General features: G+C 42.9%; 2 pseudogenes; one reads left to right on the forward strand and one right to left on the reverse strand.

The window, feature by feature from the left end:
• Positions 1-10,364: 10,364 nt before the first annotated feature.
• On the forward strand, positions 10,365-11,314 carry LOC123457393 (annotated as a pseudogene).
• Positions 11,315-22,722: 11,408 nt separating this feature from the next.
• On the reverse strand, positions 22,723-24,455 carry LOC123457386 (annotated as a pseudogene).
• Positions 24,456-27,584: the final 3,129 nt, after the last annotated feature.

Below are 27,584 nucleotides of genomic sequence, written 5' to 3' on the forward strand. Positions count from 1 at the left end.
CCAGCTTATTTTATAGAACACTCTCTACTGGCTTTTTTATTAGTTTTTTTTCTCTTTTTGTTTTATATTCTATTCTTAGTTCTTTTTACTTTTCTTTCCTTGGTTCCCTTTCATCTGCCTGTGCCTCACATGCTGCTGTCCATGGACTCCACTGATGGACAGATTTAGATGGGTTTTCATCAGCATGGGGAGGGGGTGACCATGCCATGTCAGAAGGAGGATAATGACTGGAAGTTAGATGAGCCACCTCAGATTCGCTGGGAGACAGGATGTCAGTAAGTGGAAAATGGTCACTCACCATTTGTTGCCATCCTTTTAATTTTAACATTTACTGGGCTATGAATGCAAATATGTGATGTTTTGAGAGACACAGATCCAGAAAGAGAAATGACCCTTAATTTATTGACATTTTGTTATATTTTGAACTCCAACCCAAAATAATATGCATTATTCCAGGCTGCTTTGTGAAAAGAGTATAATAGCAATGCATTTTCCTTTACTTTGATGCATGGTCTTCAGTTCCTTGGATGTAGCAGAATACAGCTCCTCAATTACATCATTCCACATTGTGGCTCCTGGGGAAATTCACTTTATTCTAATAATATTTGGCCTACAGTGGGAGCTAGCTTAATATATAATTTCGTTGGATTCAAAAAGAGTGTTTAATTAGTAAAATATGAATTACAGTTTCATAGCAACCCTAAGTGAAGATTTTTTCCATTGCCATGCTTTTTAATGTTAAATAAATATTTAAAATAAAAATATGCTATATTTGTGAATGTTTGCTTTTCTCTAATTTTAAAATTTCTATATTGATAATCCATAATCAGTCACCAGAAATGAAGAGATGGCTGTTAAAGTGTTCTATGTGCAAGCCTAAAGAACAAAATTCAGATGACCAGGACCCATGTAAAGCCAAATACAGTGGCACATACTTCTGCAATCCAAATATGGCAAGAGGAGGCAGAGCTGGGTAAGTCCAGAAGCTTGTGGGTCAGATATCCTGGCATACTCAGAGGTGAACAAGAGAGATCCTGCATGAAGCCAGGTAAAAAGCAAGGACCAACATCCTGAGGTTGTTCTCTGACATCCCCATGGCACACACATGTTCATATACACAAACACTCTTTTTAAAATGTCATTAATGGGTTGGTGTTTTAGCTCAGAGGATGAGCACTTCCCTAGCAAACACAAGGCTCTGGGTTTGGTCCTTATCACCAGAAAAAAAAAAAAAAAGATAATATGTCATTAAGCAAATGGTATTCTAGCTCAGGGTACAGAGCTTGCCTAACAATGCAGGGTACATATTATGCTACATGGAAACAAAATTAATTGACATGAACATGAAGTGTGTTTACAAGTGGCATTCATTCGTAACTTAGTAGAACACCTTTCTGGAACTGTATATCCACCACAAGCAGCAAAACCCTAGCTCTAAAATGCTCTTTCGAGTAGTTTCGCCTTCTCAGTTCATCACTGTCCTGTTTGGGACAGATAAAATAGGCATTAGGGGGCTGGAGACATGGTTTAGCAGCAGTCGCTTGCCTGAAAAATCAAAGGACCCAGGTTCTATTCCCCAAGACCCACATAAGCCAGATGCACAAGGTGGTGCATGCATCTGACGATTTTGTTGTTGGTGTTGTGGCTGGAGGCCCTCATGTGCCCATGTTCTCCCTGTCTTCCATATTTCTTTTGCCTTTTTCACAAATAAATAAATATTTTTTAAATAAGAAATAGGCATTAGGAGTCCTGAGGGCTTGAAGAAGCTAAAGGAGAAAATATGGGCAAAAAGTGCTGCAGAAAGCTAGATCTTTACTGCTATGTAGCGATTAAATTGTATCTTTTCTTTTATTCAGTGACTCCATTCTAGGCTTTATCTACCGACATTTCCAACATTGATATAGAATTTAGCTATATTATCACCAATATGTCAAGTTAAAAGTGTCAAATAAAGTTGAAAATATGACAAATTATCATTATTTTATTTATTCAGGTGCGTGTATGCATGTGTCAGGGAGGCACACATACCATGGTGTATGTATGAAAGTCAGAGGACAATTTCTAGGTCTGTTTTCCACCTTCTTTGAGACAAGGTGTCTTGCCACTGAGAACAAACTTGCAGATTGCAAAGAACTTTTACAGCAGCTGGCCCATTAGCTCCTGACTCTGCCTCCCATTTGCACAGGCATCGGGGCATCACAGTTGCTTGCATCAATTTCCATCTGGCTTTATGTGGGTGCCAGGGAACTGAACCTGGGCCAGTACACTTTGCAAGAAAGCACCTGAATCACCTCCCAAGCCCTTATCCATATTGTCTTTATAGAATTTTACTTCAATCTTTTTTTTTAATTGTTTGTATGTTTGTTTCAAGGTAGGGTCTCACTCTAGCCTAGGCTGACCTGATACTCATTTTGTAGTCCCAGGCTTGTCTTGAACTCATGGTGATCCTCCTACCTCTGCCTCCCAAGTGCTGGGATTAAAGACATGTGCCACTATTCTGCTCCTATATTTATAGGTATTTTTATAGTTTATTTTTTATTTATTTGATTTATTTCAGGAAAGGAGAATGGGTGTGCTGGTGTCTTCAGCCAATGAAAATGAATTCCAGATGCATGCACAAACTTGTACATCTGGCTTACATGGGACCTGGGGAAATTGAACCTAGGTCCTTTAGCTTCACAGGCAAATGCCTTTACCACAAATTGATCTCTCCAGCCCTTTATAAATTTTAATAGATAGCTAGCCACATGTTTTAATGCATACAAATAACTGGTGGATCTTGGAATATAATCATGCTCTTTTTTAATAAGCATAAATTTAGTCATACAGAAGGACAGACTACATAAAACAGAACACACGACATGAGATGGTTGGCCAACATTAGACATAATAACATGAATCATGGAGAGGCATCCTTTTAAGATTATTGTTACATTTTAAATTGGTGAGGAGTTAATCTTAACAGAGCAATAGCCAGTGGTTTGATTTTTTGACTTTTTTTTTTTTTGGGTGGCTTGTAATGAAAAAAAAAAAAAAAGGAGGAAAGGTAAAAGGAAGGAAATACCCTAAATGCTGCTGAATGACTTTAACTTTTAGCAAAGAGAGTAAAATTAGATGTCCATATGTACAAGAAGTTAAAGAGTTACAGTAAAGACAGTAGCTTCTTTAAGAGAGTAGAGTTTGTATTTGATTTAGTGAGATGGTTTAAATTTGGAGTGAGAGACGCTGTAAAGTCATAGCCAGAAGGCAGAACTGTGTGTGAGAGGTAGAGTTTTAGAAGGGGCAGGATTTTAGAAGGTTTTTGGTGACAAGGGAGAATTTGGTAGGTAGAACAAGAAGTACAAAAGGAAGAGTGGGAACTGAAAGAAACAAGCCCTGAAGACCACTTGCTATATCTTAGGAGGAAGTTATCAAGATCAATAAGAATACTAAAATAAAAAGTACCAAATTTAGGCCAGTGATGGCTATTAATCATGCTCTCTTGAATATACACTCAGGCATGTATATACTACAGACTAAAGACATGTAAATACTACAGGATAAAGTCAAAATAAAGAACATATCATATTTGAGTACCAGGGCCTCCTGGAGCTGCAAATGAACTTCAGTACACACACTACTTTGTGCACCTGGCTTTACATGGGTACTAGGGAATCAAACTCAGGCTTTGCATGCAAGTGCCTTAATGACTGAGACATCTCACAAGCTCCCTCACTTTCAGTAACTAAATAGTTCGTTTGGGGCTGCAGAGATAGCTAAGTGGTTGAGGGGCTTGCCTGCAAATCCTAATATATTGAGTTCAATTCCCCAGTGCTCACATAAAGCCAGATGCAAAGAGTGATCCATGAATCTGCAGTTTGTTTGCAGTGGCAGGAGTCCCTGGCACACCCATTCCCTCTCATTCTCTTTTTGTCTCTCTGCACTTGCAAATAATTAAGTAATTAATTAAAATATAGTTTGTTTTCATTAAGGGGTCTTGTATGATGCCAAGTACCATGAAGACCATATTCTCCTTTGTTTTATGTGGGTTCTAGGCAATCAAACTCAGGTCCTTAGACTTAACAGGCAAACACCTTAACCACTGAAACATCTCTCCAGCCCAGGATGATCTTTCAAGGTATTCCCTCCCATGTTCTGTCCTCTCATTCGTTTTGTACCCTCCATCCTCCTTGTCACAACGTTGATGGGCTCACCACCTTGCTAGCCTTGTGCAGGTTCCAGTAACCATGGTGGAGTCATGAATGCCCCAAGCTACTCCTAACCACACAGGGCTGCTCACATTCTTTCTGCCTAGCAGTGTTCGCTGAGTCCTACAGAGTGTGGGAAAAAATCTCTTTTACTATTAAGACCTTCACAGCCTTGGATTTTCTGCTTTATTGGGGTATTCTTAATATTTTATTTATTTGCAAGCAGAGAGAGACAGGGGGAAGACAGAGAGAATAGGCACCCCAGGGCATCTAGCCACTGCAAATGAACTCCAGACTTATGCACCACCTTGTGTATCTGGCTTATGTGGGTACAGGGAAATCCAACCTGGCTCTTTTGTCTTTGCTGGCAAGCACCTTAAATGCTAAACACATTTCTCCAACCAAGGACCATCTTCTTTAAAGGTGTCCCCTCCTGTGCCACTGAGCCATCTCTCCAGCCCCAAGATTTCCTATTTCTAACTACTTTTCAGAAATTTTCACTCAAATGATTATTCTATGCAATCACAAGAATGAGGAGTCATTTTTTGAAGTTTTACAAAATAGATAAAAGACACTACCTCTTCACTACCTCTGTACACTACCTCTGTACTTCACTACCTCTGTACACCTGTTTATTGTGAACAACAACAGAAGGTCAATTCATTATTTCATTCACTTTGAGGTAGAATTTCACTCTACTCTGGACTGACCTGGCTCTCAATTTGCAGTCCTGGCTGGCCTTGAACTCATGACACTCCTGCTACTTCAATGTTGCCAAGTACTCATATCATAATTGTGTGCCAGCATCAATACCAGCTTTCCCTTTATAATCTTAAAGTAATGTAAAACAGTATAGCAGTGAGTTTTATATGTTAATTTAAGAAAATTGTATTTATTGTTAAAATTACTTTATTTATTTATTAGAGACAGACAGCGTGAGTGTATGTGTATGGAGGCAAAGGCAGAGAGAGAATAGGCATACCACGGCCTCTAGCCATTGCAAAGGAACTCAAGACTCATGTGCCACCTTGTGCATCAGGCTTTACATGGATCCTGGGAAATTGAATCCAGGTCCTTTTGGCTTTGCAGGCAAGTGCCTTAACTGCTGAGTCATCTCTCCAGGGCCTAATGAAGGATAATAAATCATACATGGATTATTTAAAGATGAGAGGATATGTGTCGGTTTTGTAGAAATATCCCATTTTCCATGAAGGACTTGAACTTTTGTGGATTTTTGTACCAGTGGTATTTTGAGGGGTACTAACAATCATCCTCAGGGAGGGTGTGGTCTCCCAAGTCTACTGCTGTGGTCACTGCGAACTGTCAATCATCCTCAGGGAGGACGTGGACACATGATTCTGTCCCTCATACTTGATGCAGTGCTGACAGGCCCATGATGTGCACAAAAACTGCACCCATGTCCTATGTAGAAGCAGTTCAGCATGAAGATATTAAAGCGTACTTGGGTAATAGCCCTAAATTTTCCACAGACATTGCTCAATGATCAGTGGAGGCAAAAATCGACCTTCCTGGAGTATAAAATAGACATCTCAGGGGAACCACATTGGAATAAGAACTGTTGCATTTTCTGCTTGATATTCTACAAATCTAACATCATAGACAATACACAGGAGTGTCTTGGGATACTTTTATGGTTAAATGAAAAAGGCATTGGAAAGTGGATAATACAGACAATTTATAACAGTATGTCTGATTTACCCCAATTATTCAGCTATCAATACATCCATGTATATAAGAATCGATCTACATCCTTACCCACCATATTAAATATGGCCTGTCTATCATCTACCTACCTATGTACCCATCCAAATGCCAATGCATTCATCCACACATCTATATTCCCATGCACACATCCGTTTTACTATCCATCCTTCTGTCTCTGCCTCTTTTAAACCAATTGATATCTATCTATCTCTCATCTATCTACACACCTAACTGCCAACATATCCACGTACACATCTATATACCTATGTACCAATCCCTTCATCTATCCATCCTTCTGTCTCTGTCCTGAACCCATTGACATTTATCTATCTATCTGCCTATCTATCTATCTATCTATCTATCTATCTATCTATCTATCATATATCTATCTGCTTATATACCCAAAGGACAGTGCATCCATGTACACATCTATATCTATCAATCCATCCACCTACCTGAATACCAATGTATTCATGTACACACCTATATACTCATGCTCCCATCCTTTCATCTATATCTTCTTCTGGCTCTGCCTCTCTCGAACCAGTTGATATTGATCTATCTCGACATCTATCCATAGTTCTCTCTAAGAGAAGGTAAGGCAAGCACAAGGTCACACATGCCCACTAGATGGCACAAGCATCTAGAGTTTGACTGCAATGGCTGATGCCCTGGCATTCAAATTCTCCCACCCCCATTTCTTTCACACTCACTAAATATATATTCAGGAGGCAGAGGTAGGAGAGTCACAGAGTTTGAGGCCTCCTGAGACTACAGAGTGAATACCAGGTCAGCCTGACCTACAGCAAGACCTGAATTTATAAAATAGGAACAACAACAACAACAACAAAAAGAGTATTTTCATTTTTTCCTTGGCATCATGGTGCATGCTTTTGATCCAAGTACTAGGGAGTCAAAGGTAGTAGGTGCATGGCTGTGAGTTTGAGGCCACACAGAGACTACATAGTGAATTTCAGGTCAGCCTGGGATAGAGTGAAACCCTATCTCAACCCTCCCACCCTGCAAAAATTAGGAGAGTATCTTCATTTAATTTGTGTTTCTCACTAGAGCCCAACATGTGATGGAGAGACTTGTTGAGTTTTGTGCCTAAGAGCTTTGGAAAATGAGTACTGGGAGACAGTGTGTGACTATGTGAGGCTGTTGAAATTGCGAGTGACATGTCTCTGGGTGAGGGATGAAGAATGTGGGTGGCATCTGTCTGTGGGCACTGCTGTTATCAACTCACTTTACAAATTATTCAATATTTCCAGGCAAGGCACTGGATCTACACTTTACATTCCAAAATTAGTTACCATTTATCCAGAACCTTACCTCTTCCACAAACTCTCTTAGCATCCAAGACTTTGTTTTTTTGTACAGCCTGAAGCATTTCTGGAACTGCAGATGTCTAGTAAATTTCTAGTAATTCAGAAATAAAATTAAACACACACACACCCCCTCTGAGCTTTGAAGAAAAGAAGAAAATGGCACATTAGATACCAACTTGCTTACCTAGCAATAGCCATGGGGCATTAAAGAATTTAATTTAAGGGCTGGAAAGATGGCTTAGCAGTTAAAGTACTTCCCTGTTCCAGAGACAGCAAGCATGCCATTTCAGGATCACAAGGAATCAAGTGCTGAAGAGTTGCATGACACAGTTCCAGCCCAGTTATCTCTTCCTTGGAGTCCAATGTGGCCCCTCTATAGAAACATCTTTGGCTCTCTGCTCTATAGATATCTATGGTTTTTTGGTATAATGTTTGTCTTTTTCTGTCTTTCACTTGGTGTACCAATCTCTAAGTTTACTTTTCCAGCAAAAATGGATGTTAGAGCCTGGCACGGTGGTTTATGCCTTTAATCCCAGCACTTAGGAGGCAGAGGTAGGTAGATCACCGTGAGTTCGAGGCCACCCTGAGACTATTGCCAGGGTGGCCTGGACTAGAGTGAGACCCTACCTTGAAAAAAAAGAAAAAGATGTTAATGAAGTGTTGGTCAATGTATCTGAAAGATGCTGTGGCATAGAATTGGAAAAACAAGAAAATAGGTCAGAAATAATTGTTTTCTTTAAAGGCCTTAAAGGAAGTTGGGTATGGAGTACTGTACACTGAGGAGGAAACAATGAACCTCCTGGAACAGTATAAGAATTGTTCTATGACTAACTTTTCTGAATTGTGGCAATTGCAGCAAACTATGACTCTTTACAAGAATCCTTACAGGAAAAACAACTGAGGTCAGAAAGAGTTCAATTGGCAGGACCAAGGCCTTAGTATTGGAGGGACATGGAAAGGGGAATTCAAAAGAAATGGTGGGGGGGGGTAAATGTGTTTATTGGATCAATGGTAGGAACCCCCCATTTTGTGGTTGTTCTGTCTCTCAGCATTAATACAGTCATTGAAAGTAGGAGCTCAGGAAATTGCAAGTTCTTAACTGCATATACATGGGGAAAGTGTGAAAATAGTTAATCATTATAGGGCCCTGATGATTGTACTTGAGGTAAATAATTATGAGATTGTTTGATGTAAAGAAATAGCAAAGTTTCTATGAATTCTGTGGAACTGTACCTTTCTTGAAGTTTGCTCTTGCATGACATGATCAGAAAATAAAAGACTAAGGTTAAGAGCTGTGGCAGGAGAGAGAGAGAGAAAGAGAAAGAGAGAGAGAGAGAGAGAGAGAGAGACAGAGAGAGAGAGACAGAGAGAGAGACAGAGAAACTCAGCTGCTTTCAGCATTAGCCTGTCAGCTTGCACCAGAACTTGACTTCCAGTCATCATTGTACTGTTCCCTTTCACACCTCTCTTCAGGGACCCTACTACAAGCTGGGGCTGGACCCCGGCATCCCTGCAAAGCTGAAGGCAGCTTGTTCAATTCTCCAGGACCCACGTAATCCACATGCACAAGGAGGTACATGAGTCTGGAGCTCATCTGCAGTGGCTGGAGGTACTGACATGCCCATTATATCTCTATCTGCTCTCTCTCCCTCTCAAATAAGTAAATAATTAAAAATAACAAAAGATATGGACTATTAACTTCCTTGACTTGTAGATCTTTGCCTAAATATTCCCAAGCGCCAATGTTAATATGGTAGTCCTTTCTAAAAACATTGTAGTTATTTAGTTTTGTTTAACAGAGAAGGTGGGGGGGAGAAGAAGATAGAGACAGAATGGGCACCCTAGGGCCTCCAGCCACTGCAAATGACAATTCTAGACACATGTGCCAGCTGTGTATCTGTCTTGTGTGTGTACTGGGGAATTGAAGCCTGAGTCCTTAGGCTTTGTAGGAAAGTACTTAACCACTAACCCATCTCCCCACTCCCCTCATGTGACACTTCTATCACAATGCCCATGTGTGTTATTCTGATGTTGTTTCCCTGAGCCTTCCTTACCATTATCCAGAAGGTTCATTCTTACAATTCTATATCTCTCAGTTCCCTTCCACTCAGAATGCAATAAAAACCAATGGACAATAAAAACATAGACAAGAGGGCTGGAGATATTGCTCAGTGGTTAAGGTATTTGCCTGCAAAGCCTAAGAACCCAGGTTTGATAACCCAGTACCCATGTAAAGCCATATTCACAAGGTGGCACATGTGGCTGGAGGCCCTGGTGTGCCATTCTCCCTCCCTTCCCACCCCCCCACTCTCTCTCTGTAACAAATAAATAAAATATTTAGGAAAACGATATTTTAAAAAATAGGCATAGGTACATGACAAAATGTCTCCAGGTATGTCCTGTCAACTTGTTTTTCCTTGAAAATGTTTACATAGGTAGGGCAGAACCATGGGGCATGGTAGAGAAGCATCATTAGATGGAAGATAGAGAAACAGACATTTAAGGGATAAAGGACAGGGCATTTCTTTTTGTTTTGAGGAGAAAAAGAGCCATGATTTATTTATTTTTATTTTAGAGAGAAAAAATTTGTGTACCAGAGCCTCAGCCAATACAATCAAACTCCAGATGCTTGCACCACATAGTGGGCATTTGGGAATTTGCACTTGCCTCACCCTACTGTGTCTGCCTTACATGGGATCTGGGAGAGTCGAACATGAGTTCTTAGGCTTTGCAGGCAACCACGTAACTGCTAAGCTATCTCTCCAGCCCAGGAACCATGATTTAGAAAATCACTCCAGGCGAGCATCGAAGGGCCGCGGGAGGGGGGAAGGAGGAGGAGGAGGAGGAGGAGCGGGGCCACGAGGGGGGGCGGGGTCAGGAGGAGGAGGAGGAAGAGGAAGAGGCCTGGCGCCCAGGAGGGAGCAATAGAATTTCAAACACAAAAAACCCGCAGGAGCAGCGCAGCTCCGTGCACCGCGGGGCCGCCTCCCCTCCGTCCCTCCCTCCCATCCGAAATGCTGCAGCAGCGCTGGAGCTCGGGCCGGGGCCACCACCGGATGGCGGAGTGGGGGGTAGTACCGCACGATTGCGCTTCGCGCCCTGTGTGGGCTCCGGCAACCCCGCCATGTCACGATCCACCCGGCAGAAGGAGTACAAATGCGGGGACCTGGTGTTCGCCAAGATGAAGGGTTACATGCACTGGCCGGCCCGGATTGATGAGATGCCTGAGGCAGCCGTGAAATCCACAGCCAACAAATAACAAGTCTTTTTTGGGGGGACCCATGAGAAGGCATTCCTGGGCCCCAAAGACCTCTTCCCTTACGAGGAGTCCAAGGAGAAGTTTGGCAAGCCCAGCAAGAGGAAAGGGCCTCCTCTGGTTACCAGTCTTCCCAGAAAATCAGCAGAGTGGAAGAGCCGGAGCTGGAGCCAGATCTGGAAGCCCCCCGAGGGTGATGGCGATAAGAAGGGCAATAGGGGGCTGGAGAGATGGCTTAGCGGTTAAGCGCTTGCCTGTGAAGCCTATGGACCCCGGTTCGAGGCTCAATTCCCCAGGACCCACGTTAGCCAGATGCACAAGGGGGGCGCACGCGTCTGGAGTTCGCTTGCAGTGGCTGGAGGCCCTGGCGCGCCCATTCTCTCTCTCTCTGTACCTGCCTCTTCCTCTCTCTCTCTGTTGCTCTCCAATAAATAAATAAAAATAAAGTGAAAAAAAATTAAAAAAAAAAAAGAAGGGCAATAGGGAGGGCAGCAGTGAGGAAGAAGGGAAGCTGGCCATCGATGAGCCGGCCAAGAAGAATGAGAAGGGGGCGCTGAAGAGGAGAGCAGGGGACCTGTTGGAGGACTCCCCGAAACGTCCCAAGGAGTCAGAAGACCCTGAAGGAGAGGATAAGGAAGTGGCCACCCTGGAGGGTGAGAGACCCCTTCCGGTGGAGGTAAAGAAGAATGGCACCCCCTCTGACCCCGTCTCTGGCCGGGGGCCTCTGGAGGAAGAGGAAGAGGAGGAAGAGGCTGAGGCACCTGGCGTCAGAGATCATGAGAGCCTGTAGCCACCAATGTTTCAAGAGAAGCCCCTGCCCGTTCCTGCTGCTGTCTGGGTGCTACTGGGGAAACTGGCCATGGCCTGCAAACTGGGAAATCTTTTCCCACCCAACCTGCTCTTGACCTGCCCGCACCCTCAGGTCCCTCCTCTACCCCACGATCCGATCCCAGTCTGGGCCATGCCTTTTGTGCCCTGAGATGAGGTGAGGCCATTGTGTCTCCTGCTTAGACTTGTCTCCCAGGGCTTCTGGGCTCCTATTTCCATTTCCTGATTTCTCCCGTCCCACACAGGCATTCTATGCTTTGGGCTGGGTTGGGCCAGGAGTGGAAGTGACTGAGCGTAAACTCCAGTGGGGGGGGGGGGTCCAGGTGGTTTCTCCTCAGCTCCTGTCCCCTGTTCCCATAACTATTGTCCTGTCTGCCTAGATTCAGGAAATAGGGGACAGGTGTGGGAAAGGGCCTCTGTTCTATAAATTCTTATTGATTGACAATTCCCATTCTTCTTTTGCTGACCCCAGGAGTTCTGGGAGTAGTTTGTCATCAGAAGACTTTGAGGCTTCCAAGTTGTTAGGGCCAAGGACCTGGAGAGAGCTGACACCTGAAGGGCTGACTCACCTATTCTGTGGGAGCTTTGAACATCTAACCCTCTTGAGGTGGGGTGACCTAGGGAGGGGGACCCTGCTGTCCTCTTCCTTCTTCCCACAGTGCTCAAGGCCAGCCTGCAGTCAGATAGATCACCCAGACATAAAGACACATTTTTTAGAAAATGTTTTTATTTAATAAAAGAAAATTCCAAAAAAAAAAAAAATTAACTCCCAGCCCGCTGTGTGCTCCCCGTTCTGCTCCTTCCTCCACCATAGCCCCAGGTGCTGGGAGGCTCCCTTCTGTTCTGTTCAGGGCTCAATGTCTTTCTTCTCCAAGCTGAGCTGGGGCTTGCCTCATGCTCCTTCCTTGCTGGCAGGCTGCCCTGCTGTCTGGAGCTTGATGACTTTTCTCCTCGCTGGGGCTTCAATGTTCCTCCAGTCGCCCCCACACTTGGTCCCCTTGGTGTTGTCTCCCATCCAGTTTGTAGCTCACTGGGAGGAAGAGGGAAAGTGCCCCTGCCAGCCTCTTCCTGGTGGCTCAGACATGCTCTTCATCTTGTCTCTTGCTCCTGCCCCTCACTTGGGCTCTGAAGAAAAATGATGACTAGCTTTGGACCTTTAGCTCTGAGAACCATAGACAGTTTCAGTTTCAGTAGGAAAATAAAACCTGTTGATTACTAAAAAAGAAAATCACTCCAGTGAGCTATAGGAGATAAAGAAATCAGATGAGGTCATAAAGAAAGAAAACTTTCCCCTGTGCTTTCATCCAAGAGGACTGAAGCTAATTTGACACCAGGAGAGGGAGGATGCTGAAACCCACCTGTGCAAGGGCGGCTGAAGAGAGAAATTGATAAATAAATATTTGTCTAAGAAAATCCCATGTCTTTTTTGCCATTTTGTGCAATGTGGGATATAGAGGTGGGTGCATTTGTGAGTGTGTTCTTTATACATAAATTCCAAGAGCAAAAATGTTACATCTTGGGCTGGAGAAATGGCTTAGCGGTTAAGCTCTTGCCTGTGAAGCCTAAGGATCCTGGTTCGAGGCTTGAGTCTCCAAGACCCACGTTAGCCAGATTCACAAGGGGGCGCGCATCTGGCCTTCATTTGCAGTGTCTGGAAGCTCTGGCACACCAAGTCTCTCTCTATCTGCCTCTTTCTGTCTCTGTCTGTTGCTCTCAAATAAATACAAAATTTTTAAAAAAATGTTACATCTTGCTGGGTATGGTAGCACATGTCTTTAATCCCACTACATGGGCAAGAGAGGTAGGAGGATTGCCATGAGTCCGAAGCCACCCTGAGACTACCTAGTGAATTTCCAGGTCATCCTTGGCTACAGCAAGATTCTAGTTTAAAAAAGAAAAAGAGTTACTACTTTTTAAAAATATCTTTTTTTTTCCCCAAATTTTTCTGTTTTTTTTTTTTTTTTTTTTTGCTTATCAAGGTAGGGTCTCACTCTAGCACAGACCCACCTGGAATTCACTATGTAGTCTCAATGTGGCCTCAAACTCTCAGCGATCCTCCTACTTCTGCCTCATGAGTGCTGGAAATAAGGGTATGCACCACCACGCTTGGCTCCTTTTTTTTTTTTAAACTAACAACTTCCATGATTATAAAAAATATCCCATAGTAATGCTCTCCCTCCAGCCCCCACCTTTCCCCTTTGAAATTCCATTCTCCATCATATCCCCTCCCCCCCTCAATCAGTCTCTCTTTTATTTTGATGTCATGATCTTTTCCTCCTATTATGATGGTCTTGTGTAGGAGTGTCAGACACTGTGAGATCATGGATAACCAGGCCATTTTGTGTCTGGGGGAGCACGTTGGAAGGACATTCTTTCCGCCACCTCTTCTGCAATAGACCATGAGCCTTGGAAGGTGTGCTAAAGATATTGCAGTACGGAGCACTTCTGTCACTGCCATCTTAAAAGAGAAGATTCTCTACCAAAAGTGAGAGTAGCATTAATATAAGGGTATTAAACATTAAGAGAAGTGCTTACTGGTTAGTTTGATAAGCATAGTATATACATTTAGCCAGACAGCAGCAGACATCAGAAAACAAAGGAAAGAGTACTTCTTGACTTATTTCAGAAGGCCTGCATAATCTTGTTTGCCAAATCCCTCTCATAAACATTATAAGAAAAGAAAATTTCTGGTCAATATCTCTCATGAGCGCGCATGCGTGCGCGCGCGCACACACAAACACACACACACACACACACACACACACAACCCTAGGGCTTATGACTAACCCTGTTTTAAGTTTTCAGTATCAGGGATGTATTCCCTCCCATGGAGCAGGCACCCAGTCCAATTAGACGGCAGTTGGTTTCCACCATTACAGACATGCCACTATTGTCATTGTTGCCTCATTTGGCCTGGCTAGCAAAATACAAGGCTTACAGTGTCCACTGTCGAAGATCTTCACTGGTGATTTCTCTTTCTCCCATTGAACTGCATGCAGAATGGCTTCTTTCAGCTTTCTGTCAGCTGGTCTACATGGAGGAAGTTATCAGCTCAGTTCCAGCAAGATTTTTCAGTGGCCTTGCAGCCCAAGTATGTGGAGTCTTCAGCAATAGGGTCTTACCATCTATTACCATCTATTCCTGGTGGGAAACCCAGGGCTTCGGCAATAGCCTATAATGTTTGGGGGCATCAGGGACCTCCCTGCCAACAACTCACTGGAAGGTATCCCATCCCTGGCACTGAAAATTTTTTAGCAACAATCTATCGCTCCTTAGTGTTCCATTATCCAAAAAAGTAGGTTTACATATGATTTTTTTTTAAATTCTCTTAGATTTTGATTAGCCTTCTCTCTACCTTTCCTTTACTCAATCTCTTCCCCTGACCTCACTTGGACCTTTTCACCCCCATTAATCTATTCTTCTACTTACATATATACAACACCATCCTATTAAGTAACCCCTCCCTACCTTTGTCTTCTCTTTATATCTCTTTTCTAGCTTACTGGACTTTGCTACTGAGTTTTCTTCCTACCCATACAGAAGTCCAATCATCTGTAGCTAGGATCCACATATGAGAGAGCACATATGGCATTTAGCTTTCTGGGACTGGGTTACCTCACTTAGTATAATCCTTTCCAGACCCATCCATTTTCCTACAAATATCATAAATAAAAATTTCTATTTTTATTATTTATTAGATAGAAAATGGGCACACCAGGCCCTCCAGCCACTGAAAACTATCTCCGGATGCAATCGCCCCCTCATGCATCTGGCTTTACATGGGGACTGGGGAATCAGGTCTGGGTCCTTAGGCTTTGCAGACAAGTACCTTAAATGTTCAGCCTTCTCTCTAGCCTAGGATCTTTCTTGAGTTAGTTAAATGAAAAAGAAGGTGTGGGAGCAAAATTACTCATCAAGCCACAGCTGTTATCAGCTCCATATCCAATATCCTTAATCATCACTTCTTTGACCTCACATATAGGTGAAAAGGAATGGAATCTAGCATTGAAATCATTCAAATACATGTGGAATAACCAAGTAAGAAATAGCATATGGACTGGAGAGAAGGTTCAGTAGTTAAGGCTCTTGCCTGGCAAGAATAAGGACCCAGGTTCAATTCCCTAGGATCCATGCAAAGCCAGATGTACAAGGTGACACATGCATCTGGAGTTTGTTTGCAATGGCTGAAGGTGCTGATATGCCCATTTTCTTGTCACTATCTGCCTCTTAATCTCTCTTTCTCTCTGACACAAACATTTTAAAACAGACATAGAAAATGTACATTTTCTGGTATATATATCCTCCTAAACCTTACTGGGATTTCAAGGAAAAATGTGTACCTGAGTATTTGTTGTAGCAACAGGTACAGCCAATGAACATGGAAAGAAAATTGTATATCAACAGATAATTAAGAAAAGGTGGTTTGTTTTGAGCTAGAGAGATGGGTTAGCAGTTAAGGCACTTGCCTGCACAGCCTTAGGACCCATGTTCAACGATCTAGATGCCACTTAGCCAGATGCGCAAAGGTGAGGCAAGTGCAAGACTGCACATGCCCACGAAGTGGCACAAGGTTCTGGAGTTCAGTTGCAGTGACTGGGGCCCTGGCACGCCAATTCTCTGTCCTCTCACTCTAAAAAAGAAAAAGGAGGAAAAAGAAAAGGTGGTTCATCTATGCATTGAAATATAGAAATAAAGAAATGGAGCCGGGCGTGGTGGCGCATGCCTTTAATCCGAGAACTCGAGAGGCAGAGGTAGGAGGATTGCCATGAGTTCGAGGCCACCCTGAGACTCCATAGTGAATTCCAGGTCAGCCTGGACCCTACCTTGAAAAACCAAAAACAAAACAAACAACAACAACAACAAAAAAAAAACACAAAGAAAAGAAAAGAAATGGTTGATGTACAACATGGGTGAGTGTTGAATGCATGAAGTCAAACAGAAAATGTCATGAAGTGTTTTATTTCATTTATATAGATAATATAAAACAGGTAAGTTCACTGAGACAGAAAGAACATTTGAAATTAAAATGAAATGATAGCCAGGCATAGACCTTTCATTCTAGCACAGGGTGGACAGAGGTAGGATGATTGTGGCTGTGAGTTTGAGGCCATCCTTAGGGTATACATAATGAATTCCACATCGGCCTTACTAGAGTGAGACCTGAAGTAGAAAAAAATTGTAAAATAAAAATAAAATGAGACAGTCAATAGTGGCTTAGGGATGGAGGAGGAAAGTCTACATTCTAGAGAGGACATCTACATAGTAACAATGGGTTTCTGAAAAGGTCTCTTTTAATATCTTATTTACTTATATGAAATAAAGGAGGAGAGAGGGAGGGAAGGAGGGAAGAGAGAGAATGAACGGGTGTGCCAAGGGCTATAGCTGCTGCAAATGAACTCCAGACCCATGTGCCGCGTTGTGGATCTGGCTTTACATGGGAACTTGGAAATCAAATCTTGGTCTTCTGGATTTGCAGGTAGGCCCCTTAACTGCTGAGCCATCTCTCCCACCCTGAGAATGTCTTTTTTTTTTTTTTTTAAATTTTTATTAACATTTTCCATGATTATAAAATATATCCCATGGTAATTTTCTCCCTCCCCACCCCCACACTTTCCCGTTTGAAATTCCATTCTCAATTGCATCAAAAAAAAATAAAATACCTTGAGAATGTCTTTTGATGTTCATGTCACATATAACATGAAGTTATGAGCCCAGAGATGCCATACCAAGTTTTCAGGTGCAGACAGAACACTTCAAGGCAGAAATGAAGGACACAGTAAGTTTGTAGGCAGAAATGTACAGACACGTGGGTGGGAAATGTGGTAAACCCTTTCTTTTTCTTTATTTTCTAGGAGATAGAGAAAGAAAGAGTCAGATAGAGAAAAAATGTGTGCGCCATGGCCTCCAGCCACTGCAAATGAACTCTAGATACATGCACTACCTTGTACATCTGCCTTTAACATGGGTCCTGAGGAAGCAAACCTGGGTCCTTAGGCTTTGCAGACCAGTGCCCTAACTGTTGAGAAATCTCTCCAGCAAGACCTGCAACTCTTGACTCTTCTTCTCCCACCTGCCAAATGCTGAGATTACTGGCACATAACACTACACCCAGATCAGGTGATGATGATGACAGAAGCCAGGGTTTTGTACATGCTAACAAGCATGCTACCCAGGGAGACATATGGTCAACCCAGAATGCATCTTATAAGACTGACATGCTGCCTTGGACATCAGAGCAGATTTTTTCTCATCATTTTCTCCCAACCATACCACTATGGTAAACAGCATAAGGCTCTGCTCATCTCATCTCCTTTTTTTTTTTTTTTGGAGAAAGTGAATGAGAGTGAGAGAGAGGGGGAGGAGAGAGAACTGGTGCACCAGGGCCTCAGCCAATGCAATTGAACTCCAGATGCTTGCAGTGCCTAGCTGGCACGTGTGACTCTGCACATGTCTCACCTTTGTGCATCTAGCTAACATAGAATTAGGAGAGTTGAACATGGGTCATTAGGTTTGTGAGACAAGTGCCTCAACTGCTGTGCCATCTCTGCAGTCCCTTTGTTTTGGACAAATTTGTACCTGTGTTGGTTCTCGTGCAAAATGTTGAGTTTCTGTGTGACACTGTAATTAATTTTTGTTGTTGTTGTTTTGGTTTGTTTGTTTGTTTTTCTTAGTTTGGGAACTCAGTAAAATCCAAGTCATGTGGCAATGGGTGGGTGACAGCAGATGATGGAGAAAATGTGTAAATCGTGCATGATCCTCTCCTAAGACATGTTGGGTGGGCAATCTGGTCAGCTTGGCCATACTACACACTATCTGGATTCTGAGAAGAAGCTGACATCTGGCACTCATTTTTTTTTTCATAAAATTTATGCCTGTCTCTCAGTATGAGAAAAAAAAACCCCAATTTGTTAAAGTATATTTTCACCTCTTAGTCATTCCATCACAAACCTCTCACCCAGCACTTGGGAGGGGAATTCCAGGTCAGCCTAGGCTAGAGCTAGAACCTGCCACACACAAAAAAAATCATACCTTCCCAGTCTGGGTTCCATGCAAAAACTGTGGGTGGATGCGGCGATCTGGAGTGAGTAGGCCAGACCCATTTGTCCAGGATACTCCCACCTCCCAAGTCTGGGTTCCCTGCACAGACAGTATGTGGTCAGTGCTGCAGTATGGAGTAGGCCAGACACCTGTCTCCGGGCTTCTTCCACCTCACTGATCTGGGTTCCCTGTGCCTGTCAGTGTGTGGGCGGACATGGCAGTGTAGGGTGAGTAGGCCAGACCCCTGCTTTGGGCTTCTCCAAACTCCTAGGGCTGGATTCCCTGCACCAGTCTGTGTGTAGTCAGGCACTGCAGTGTGGAGTAAGTAGGCCAGGCCCCTTTTTCTGGGCTCCTCTCACCTCCTTGGTCTCCATTCCCTGTGTCAGTCTGTGTGCTGCAGTGCACAGCATAGAGTAAGTAAGAAAGATCCCTGTTCACTGGCTCCTCCCAGTCCCCTGGTCCTGGTAGGTTCCAATGTGTCTTGCTTGTGTAGGCTTGTGGTGCCAGTGGGAGCTGCAGAATCAGGCATTTTGCTCTGGTATCATGACTGGCAACTGGGTACCAACATCCCTGTTAACCTGAGTCAGAAGGTGCATGGGCTAAAGGACAAATATTTGCTTCCTCCTCAATAAAATAAGAGTCTTCCCAAAATGGGTAGACAACAATGCAAAAAGAGCAACAAAAGTCAGAAGACAGAGAGATCTCTACCAAGAATGTCTAGTCTTAACAATGGTAGCAACCAAAGAAATCAACAAAAATTCAATCACAAAATGAAAACACAACAACCAATGAGACCCTGATCAAAAAAAAAAAAAAAAATCACTGAATTAGAAGCAAACCATCAAAGAACCAACAATTAAATCAATAATATTGAGCAGAAATGTCTCCTAGAGTGTTCAGGTTTTGGAAGTAGGCTTAACTTGATTGAAAAAAAAAAAACAAAAAACATTAGAACCCTCCAAATATATATGAATAAACTGAAGGTACATCAATAAATGGAAGCTCTCAATAACATGTTCATTAAAGAATGAACTCCAGGAAGTATCAAGAAAATCACAACTAGAATTGAAATCATACCACAAAAAAAGAGATGGTTATGATGCAAAATAACACAGCAGAAAGCAAAAATCAAAGAGAAATTATAAAAGCCTCTCTAGAACCTCTCACCAACACAGTTACTCATGTGGAAGACAGAACCTCTGACCTGGAACACAAGACATAAGGAATTAATTGGGAGGGCAAAAACTTTGCTAAGTTCAAAAAAATCAAGTGAAAGGAATATGATGGAACTGTGGGACACCCTAAAATGGTCAAACCTCCAGATCATGGATATTCCAGAAAGGAGAGTATTCAGGCCAGAGGCAAAGAGACCACATTAAATTATTGCAAAAAAATTTTCTGAACCTCTCAAAAGAGAGGCCTATCCAGATACAAGAAGCCCACTGAAGATCAGACAGAACCAAAGAAGAAACTCTCCAAGACACATCATCATTAAAACTCTCAACAAAGAAAACAAAGAGAGAGTATCAAAAGCAGGAAAAGAGAAAGAATTCACAACATACAAAGGCAATCCCATCAGAATGACATCAGATTTCTCAGTGGAAAACCTAAAAGCCAGAAGGGCCTAGAACGAAACATTTCAAATATGAAAAAACTATGGCTTCCACCCTAAGCTCCTCTACCCAGCAAAATTGTGCCAGAAAATAGATAGTGAAAGACAATTTTTTTTCATGAAAAAAGTCAACTCTATGATTATATGAACATAAAGCCAAACCTACAAAGAATGATTGAGGGAATACACACAGAATAAATAGTCAAACAAAGAATCTCAAGAGGCAACAGGAGAAGATCACAATAACCAAAATAGACCAGACTCTACATAGTATAAAACACAAGAAAGTACTAAATGCCATAAAATACCTCATCATGGCAGGGATTAATTCAAACCTCATAGTAATAACTTTATGTGTTATTATGGGTCTTAACTCACCTATCAAAATACACAGGTTAACAAGATGGATAAAAACAATGGAACTTCCTATCTGCTATCTTCAAGAAACTGACCTCACCACTAAAGATAGATCTCTCTTCAGGGTGAAAGGTTGGAACATGATATTCCAAGCAAATAGAAATAAAAAACAAGCTGGTGTTGCTATAGTAATATCTGATAAAATAGACTTCAAACCAAAAGTAATCAAAAAGACAAAGAAGACTACTTCTTACTCATCGAGGGAATGATCCAACATGAGCACGTCACAACGATAAATATATATGCACCAAACACAGGTGCATCACAGTTTTTTTTTTAATCTACTCAACAATAAAATAGAAGTAAACACCAACACCATTATAATTGGATATTACAATACCCCAGTATCATCAACAGAAAGATCATACAAGCAGAAAATCAAAAGGAAATAATAGAGCTCAACAAAATCAAAGAACTAGACCTAATAGATATCTACAGAATATTCCACCCCAACTCCACAGAATACACATTCATCTCAGCAACCCGAGGAACCTTCTCCAAAATTGACCATGTATTAGGCCATAAAGAGTGCCTTCATAAAGTCAGGAACATTGAGATAACTTCCTGCATCATGTCAGATTGCAATGCTATGAAGCTTGAAATCAACAAGAGACATATCCAAAACTCCCCCAGCTCCTGATGACTGAACAACACACTTTTAAATAATGAATGGGTCATGGAAGAAATCAAAAAATAAATTACAAAATTCCTAGAATTGAATGATAATGAAAACACAACATAACAAAACTTATGGGGAAAAAATGAAGGCAGTCATAAAGCAAAAATTCATAGCTCTAAATCCCTTCCTTACAGAGAGGGAGAGATCCTAAGTTAATAAGCTGACTGTCACCTAAAGGCACAGAAGAAACAAGAAGAATCCAACCTAAAGAGTTCCAGATGGAGGGCTGGAGAGATGGCTTAGCGGTCAAGCCCGCTTGTCTGTGAAGCCTAAGGACCCTAGTTCAAGGCTCGATTCCCCAGGACCCATGTTAGCCAGATGTACAAGGGGGCGCACGCGTCTAGAGTTCATTTGCAGTGGCTGGAAGCCCTGGCACACCCATTCTCTCTCTCTCTCTCTGCCTGTTTCTCTCTCTGTCTGTTGCTCTCAAATAAATAAACAAAAATAAATTAAAATTAAAAAGAGTTCCAGATGGAAAGAAATAATCAAGATTAGAACGGAAATTAATGAATTTGAAACTAGGAACACATTTTAAAAAAATTCAACGAAACGAAGGGCTGGTTCGTTGAAAAAATAAACAAGGTTGACAAAGCTATAGCCAAATTGGTCAAGCAAAAGAAAAACAAACAAAATAAGTCTCAAATTAACAAAATCATAAATGAACAAGGAGAGATCACAACAGACATTAATGAAATTGGAGGAATCATCAGGCCATACTTCCAAAACCTCTCCTCCACAAAACTAAATAATACAGAAGAAATGGATGAATTCCTAGACACGTACCACCTACAAAAACTAGCCTCAGAGGAGATTAATCTCCTAAACAAATCTATCACATCCATGAATATTGAAAAGGTAATCTAGGCACCGGCGGGCTGGTGGGCTGGAGGAAGGAGAGGGCAGGTGGCGCGGATGCCAGCTACCCTGGACAGCGCATCAGCACCAGTGTGAAGGCATTGCTGTCCTGGAAGATGTTGTTGAGGGCGTGGACAGCACAGAGCTCCCAGCACTGTTTCTCATGGTAGATTTTTGGGGGTGCCACCTGGGGCAGCCCCAAGGATTCAGATTTGGCTTTGTTGCCTTTCCATGGCATGCAACTCATGTTTTTCGCCTTGGGTTCCAGAGAGGGCTGAGAACACCCCACTCTTCCCTCGCGAGGGAGAGGAAGACTTTTTAGTCTCTTCACCCCTGGTACAGGAGCCAACCACTTGTTTCCTGAGCGTGAGCCATGGACTCTCATTCTGGGAGTCTCCAATAACCTTTCATGGCTGGCCCCCATCTACCATTTCCTCCTTCCCACCCAGAGCCCCACTAGCTCTGCCAATTCACTACAATCTATATATCCTAGGCAGCCCTGGGTGGCCAAGCAGGAACTGTGAGTTGGGACAGTGGACGTTTCAGTACTTCCTTCCCAGAAGCAGGTCCTCACCATCAGATAAGACGACCACCCACTGAGAGTAACAGGCAAGATGCTGCCCAGTCTCTCCTAGGCGGCCAAACATGGAGCTCCTACCAAGCATCACCTGTCTGTATCTGGGCACACAGCAAACAGCCAGGAGTCAGCTGGGGGAGCCAAGGGCACAGGCTGGACCTCTCAGCTCACTATTGATAGATGACTCAAGAAGATGCACAGGAATGTGCTGGGCCCACCCTCAGGGCTTGCATTACTTGCTCTGCCCCTCCACAGCTGCTGGGGCAGCCCTCTTATTGCAGTGGTGGGGGAAGGTGGGCATGAGCTCTGGCTCACAGGCTGTGGGAGAGGGGCATCTCAGTGTTGTGCTGGGGGATGACTTCCCAGGCAATAGGCTTCCAGGTCATGATGGGGTTCCTCATTTGGGCATGCACTGGGCTAGTCCTTCCTCCCTGGTGACCGTTTTGTGTGTCCCTGAGATGCCTGTGTCCCTCTTGCACAGGCCTGTGCTGGAAACCCACACAGCATTTACAGAGGTGCTGGCCAAGCCTTCAAAGAGGAAAGCTTGAAGGGGGTCTGGCAAACTCACGTAGGGGTTTCCCCTTGAAATAGGAGCTCTGCAGGCAGTCCCCTGCTGTTTCCCTGAAGAACAATAGCCCATTAGTGGAAACTATGGTCTCAACAGCCCTCAATTCAACTTCCAATAACTGAAGTCTGGGACCTAGAAACTGATAGGAAGCTCAGAGTGGCTTTAATACCTAACAGAGCAGAATCCACTCTGGACACCTAGTTGCCGAGTGTCTACTATGTCTGGGACAAGAACACCTATAGCTCATGCTCTGAGAAGCCATCTTCAAAAAATGCCAGTTGAGCTGAGGTACAGTCAGTGGTACAGGGCTTGCTTGGCACACACGAAGCCCTAGGACACCCCTCCCCCAACCACAAAAAGTATTAAGGATTTGGGTTCAAGGTGTCCTTGCACAGAGAGAGGTCAGTGTTCTCTCCTAAGAGGCACATAGGGACCTGTAGGTTAGGTCTGCACTTTTTCTTGGGGTCATACATGAAGAGGAAATTGAGCAGGCGCAGTCCAGCCCCTGAGAGCCATGGGAACTTGTGCTTGAGGTTATTGTAAGGCTGTTTCCTCAAGCTCTACTGGCCAGCCAGGGGCAGCTTGGAAAAGCCAGGCCAGATGTTCTCACTTGGCGTCCCCAGCAGCTGCACAATCAAGTCAATCTGGTGGGTCTCAAGACATGCCAGGGAGGAGGGGTTTGTGAGCCAGTAGTTCTGCCAGGATGCAGCCCACAGCCCACATGTCGATGCTGGTAGTCTGGGTGGTAGTTTCCAGCATCAGCTCAGGGGCTTGTTACCACAGCGTAACCACCTTGGGGGTCACTGGCTTTACTGGGACACCATAGGCCCAGGCCAGACCAAAGTCCACTGTCTTCACACAGCCCCTATCCGTCATGAGCAAGTTTGAGGCCTTCACGTCCCTGTGCATGATGAGGTTGCTGTGCAGGTACTGAAGGCACTGAAGCACCTGCAGCATGATGCCCTTGACCTGGGCCTCAGAGCAGGGCGCTGACATATTCTCCAGGAGACTGGCCAGATCTTGCTCACAGTAAGCCATGACCAGGAAGATGCTCTCCAGGTGGTTACCAACCACCACCTCCTTCAGTTCCACGATGTTCAGGTGGCGGAGACGCAGGAACAGTGTGATCTCCCACAGGCTGCTAATGGGAATACCATCTTTCTCCTTGTCCATCTGCACCTTCTTCAGGGCAACAATTTCATCTGTCTGAGTGCCCCGGGCCCGATACACTATGCCACAGGTGCCCTCGCCAGTGCATTTCAGCTTCTCAATTCCTTCACGCTCTGGCATCGCCCCAGCCTGTGTTCTGGTGGCACCGTGAAGAAACCTTCCTTACGGATACACTTCAGACGGATCTGATCCAACTCGGGGTCTGCCTCCACCATGCCCAACGCTGGTGCCCCCCCCACTCATTGTGTGTCCATGAATAACTTCTTAAGCAAACTATAAAACATGATGCTTAGGCTGGGGCTGTAGCTCAGTATGGCCAGCATGCTTGAGAGGGGAGGGGAAGATTGAACCCCTGCAAGGTGAGGACTTTGAGATAACAGAAGACTCTGTTCATGTCTGCTTTGTGTCCAGACTTGATGTGGACAGTTCTACAATGAGGGAATCACTTAACCTTCCCAGCCACACTGATGGTAAGAAGAGAACAAGATACGCCCAGAGGGAACATTTACCTGAGAGTGTGCTCTCCCTGGTGTCAGAGTCAAGCCTGGAAGTCCAGGATGCTAAAGCCTGGAAGCCTCTTTGTGCTGCCTGCCCACACTGCCCGCTTTATGTTCAGGGGCTGCTGGACCTTCCCCTGGGGCAGGGTGGATGATATAGACGAAGGACCACCTAACAATTTCTGTGGAATATGTAGGTGGGAAATTTGAACATTTGCCTACAACAGACTCACCAGGCTTCTCCCAAAACCTCTCCAAAAAGCCAATCTAGGTCAAAATCCTCTTGAGTTTTGTACTTTGGTTTTGAAGTCATCATAACTCCACACATGCTGGTTGCTGGTCTTTGGTTGGCGATCTTGACAAATTTGTCACTGTGCCTCCCTGCTTTGAGACCATGGAACAGAAGCTAGAGCAGGAGGGACAGGAGGCTGGGAGGCTCATTGCCATTGCTTCTCTTTGTAAATACTCCATCATGTTTATAGAGGAATAATTCAGTGTAGGAGTATGTCAGTTCTCCCTGTTTGATCTATAAGTTCACTGTCATCATCTCTTTAAACTGCAGAGCTAGGAATGCCCTTGGAGTGCATGTTATTCAATAACAATAAATTCTTGTACAGTAAAAAAAATAAAAAGGAAAAGGTAATCTAAAATCTCCCCCTGCCATAAAAAGTCCATGACCAGATAGCTTCTCAGCTAAATTCTATCAAACTGCATTCAAGAATTGAAACAAATTTTTCTCAGACTGTTCTGCATAATCAGAGACCAGGGAATCCTCCCCAACTCCTTTGATGAAGCTAGAAACACCCTACTGCAAAAAGAGACAGATATGCAACAAGGAAAAAAAAAAAAACTATAAACCTATATTGCTTATGAACTTAAATGCATAGATCCTGAATAAAATCCATGCAAACTGAATTCAACAACACATCAGAAAGAAAAAAAAAAAAAAAAAAAACAGTATCCAACTTGATGAAGTAGGCTTTATCCCAGGAATGCAGTGTTGGTATAATATACAGAAATTAGTCAATGTAATACACCACATAAGTAAACATAACCATAAGAACCACATGATTATCTCAATTGATGCAGAGAATACCTTTGATAAAATGCACCACCACTTCATGATCAAAACACTATAAAAACAGGCATGGTGTTTTAAATCTCAACACAATAAAATCTATATATAAATCTCCTAAAGCCTAAATACTACTTACTGTGGAAAAACTCCAGGAGTTCCCACTGAGATTGGGAAGAAGACAGGGGTTCCCAATCTCACCAGTGCTCTTCAACATAGTACTAGAATTACTAGCCCAAACAATACTACAGGATAAAGAAATAAAAGGTATTCAAATTGGAACAGAAGAAATCAAGTTAGCCCTATTTGCAGATGACATGATCCTATATATAAGTGATCTGAAAGTCTCCAGCTCAAAACTTCTAAAGGTGATAAATTCTTTCAGCAAATTGGCAGGATGCAAAACCAATGCCCCAAATAAGTAGTTTTCTATTTGCAAAGGACAAATATACAGAGAAAGAAATCTCAGGTTGTCACATTTCCAATAGCAGCAGCAGCAGCAACAACAACAACAACAAGAACAAAACCCTTGGAATAACACAAACCAAGAATGTGAAAGGCCTATATAATGAAAACATAAAAACACTCAAGAAAAAAATAGAGGAGGATTTGAGAAGATGGAAAGCCCCCCCCCCCCATGCTCCTGGATAGGTAGACTTAATATTGTGAAAATGACAATTCTACCAAAAGCAATATACAGATTTAACACAATACCAATAAGAATACCAGCACCATTCTTCATAGCTATTGAAAAAATGATCCTAAAATTCATATGCAATGGCAGAGGGCCTCAGATATCCAAACATATCCTCTGGAAAAAAAAGCTATATTGCAAAGTTATCATGACAAAAACAACATGGTACTGGAATAAAAATAGAAACATAGACCAATGGAACAGAATTGACAACCTAGACCTTAGGTCACATAAATACAGCTGCTTGATCTTTAACAAAGGTGCCAATAATGTAGACTGGAGAAAAGACAGCATTTTCAACAAATGATGTTGAACAAATTGTATGACCATATGTAGAAAAATGAAGTTATACTCACTTATTTTGCTGTACACAAAAACCATGTCCAGATGGATCAATGTAAGACCTGAAGCTGTTCAACTACTGGAAGAAAAGATTGGAGGCACTCTCTATGACACAGGACTGGGAAAAGACTTCCTGAACAAAACCCCAGTAGCCCAGAAAATTAAATAAGCAGTCATGCAATGGGATCTCATGAAGCTAAAAAGATTTTGCACAGACAAACATATCATAATCAGAGCCAGTAGGTTACGCACTGAATGGGAGAAAATATTTGGTGACTATGCCATGGAGAGAAACCTAACATCTAGAACCTACAAAGAACTCAAAAAAACTAAACAATAAAAAAAAAAAAAACCCCACTCCAAAAGTGAGGCAGAGAACTAAATAGAGAATTCCCAGAGGAAGAATTACAGATGGCTAACACACACTTAATAAAATGTTCAACATAACTAACAATTAAGGAAATGCTAATTAAAGCAAATATGAGATTCCAACATACCCCAGAAAGGATAGCAAAAATGTAAAAAATGAAAACAAATGTCCCGGAGGATGTGGAGAAATAGGTATACTCATTCACTGTTGGTAGGAATATAAGCTGCTAAAATGACTATGGAAATCAATATGGAGACTCCTGAAAAGGATGAATATAGAGCTACCAACAGACCCTATTATTCCCTTGTTTGGCATTTACCATAAAAGCTCCACATCTCAGTACAGATGTATTTGCTCAAACAAGTT

The sequence above is a fragment of the Jaculus jaculus genome, unplaced genomic scaffold, assembly GCF_020740685.1.
Source record: "Jaculus jaculus isolate mJacJac1 unplaced genomic scaffold, mJacJac1.mat.Y.cur mat_scaffold_42_1_1262500_arrow_ctg1, whole genome shotgun sequence".
Classification (NCBI taxonomy): Eukaryota; Metazoa; Chordata; class Mammalia; order Rodentia; family Dipodidae; genus Jaculus; species Jaculus jaculus.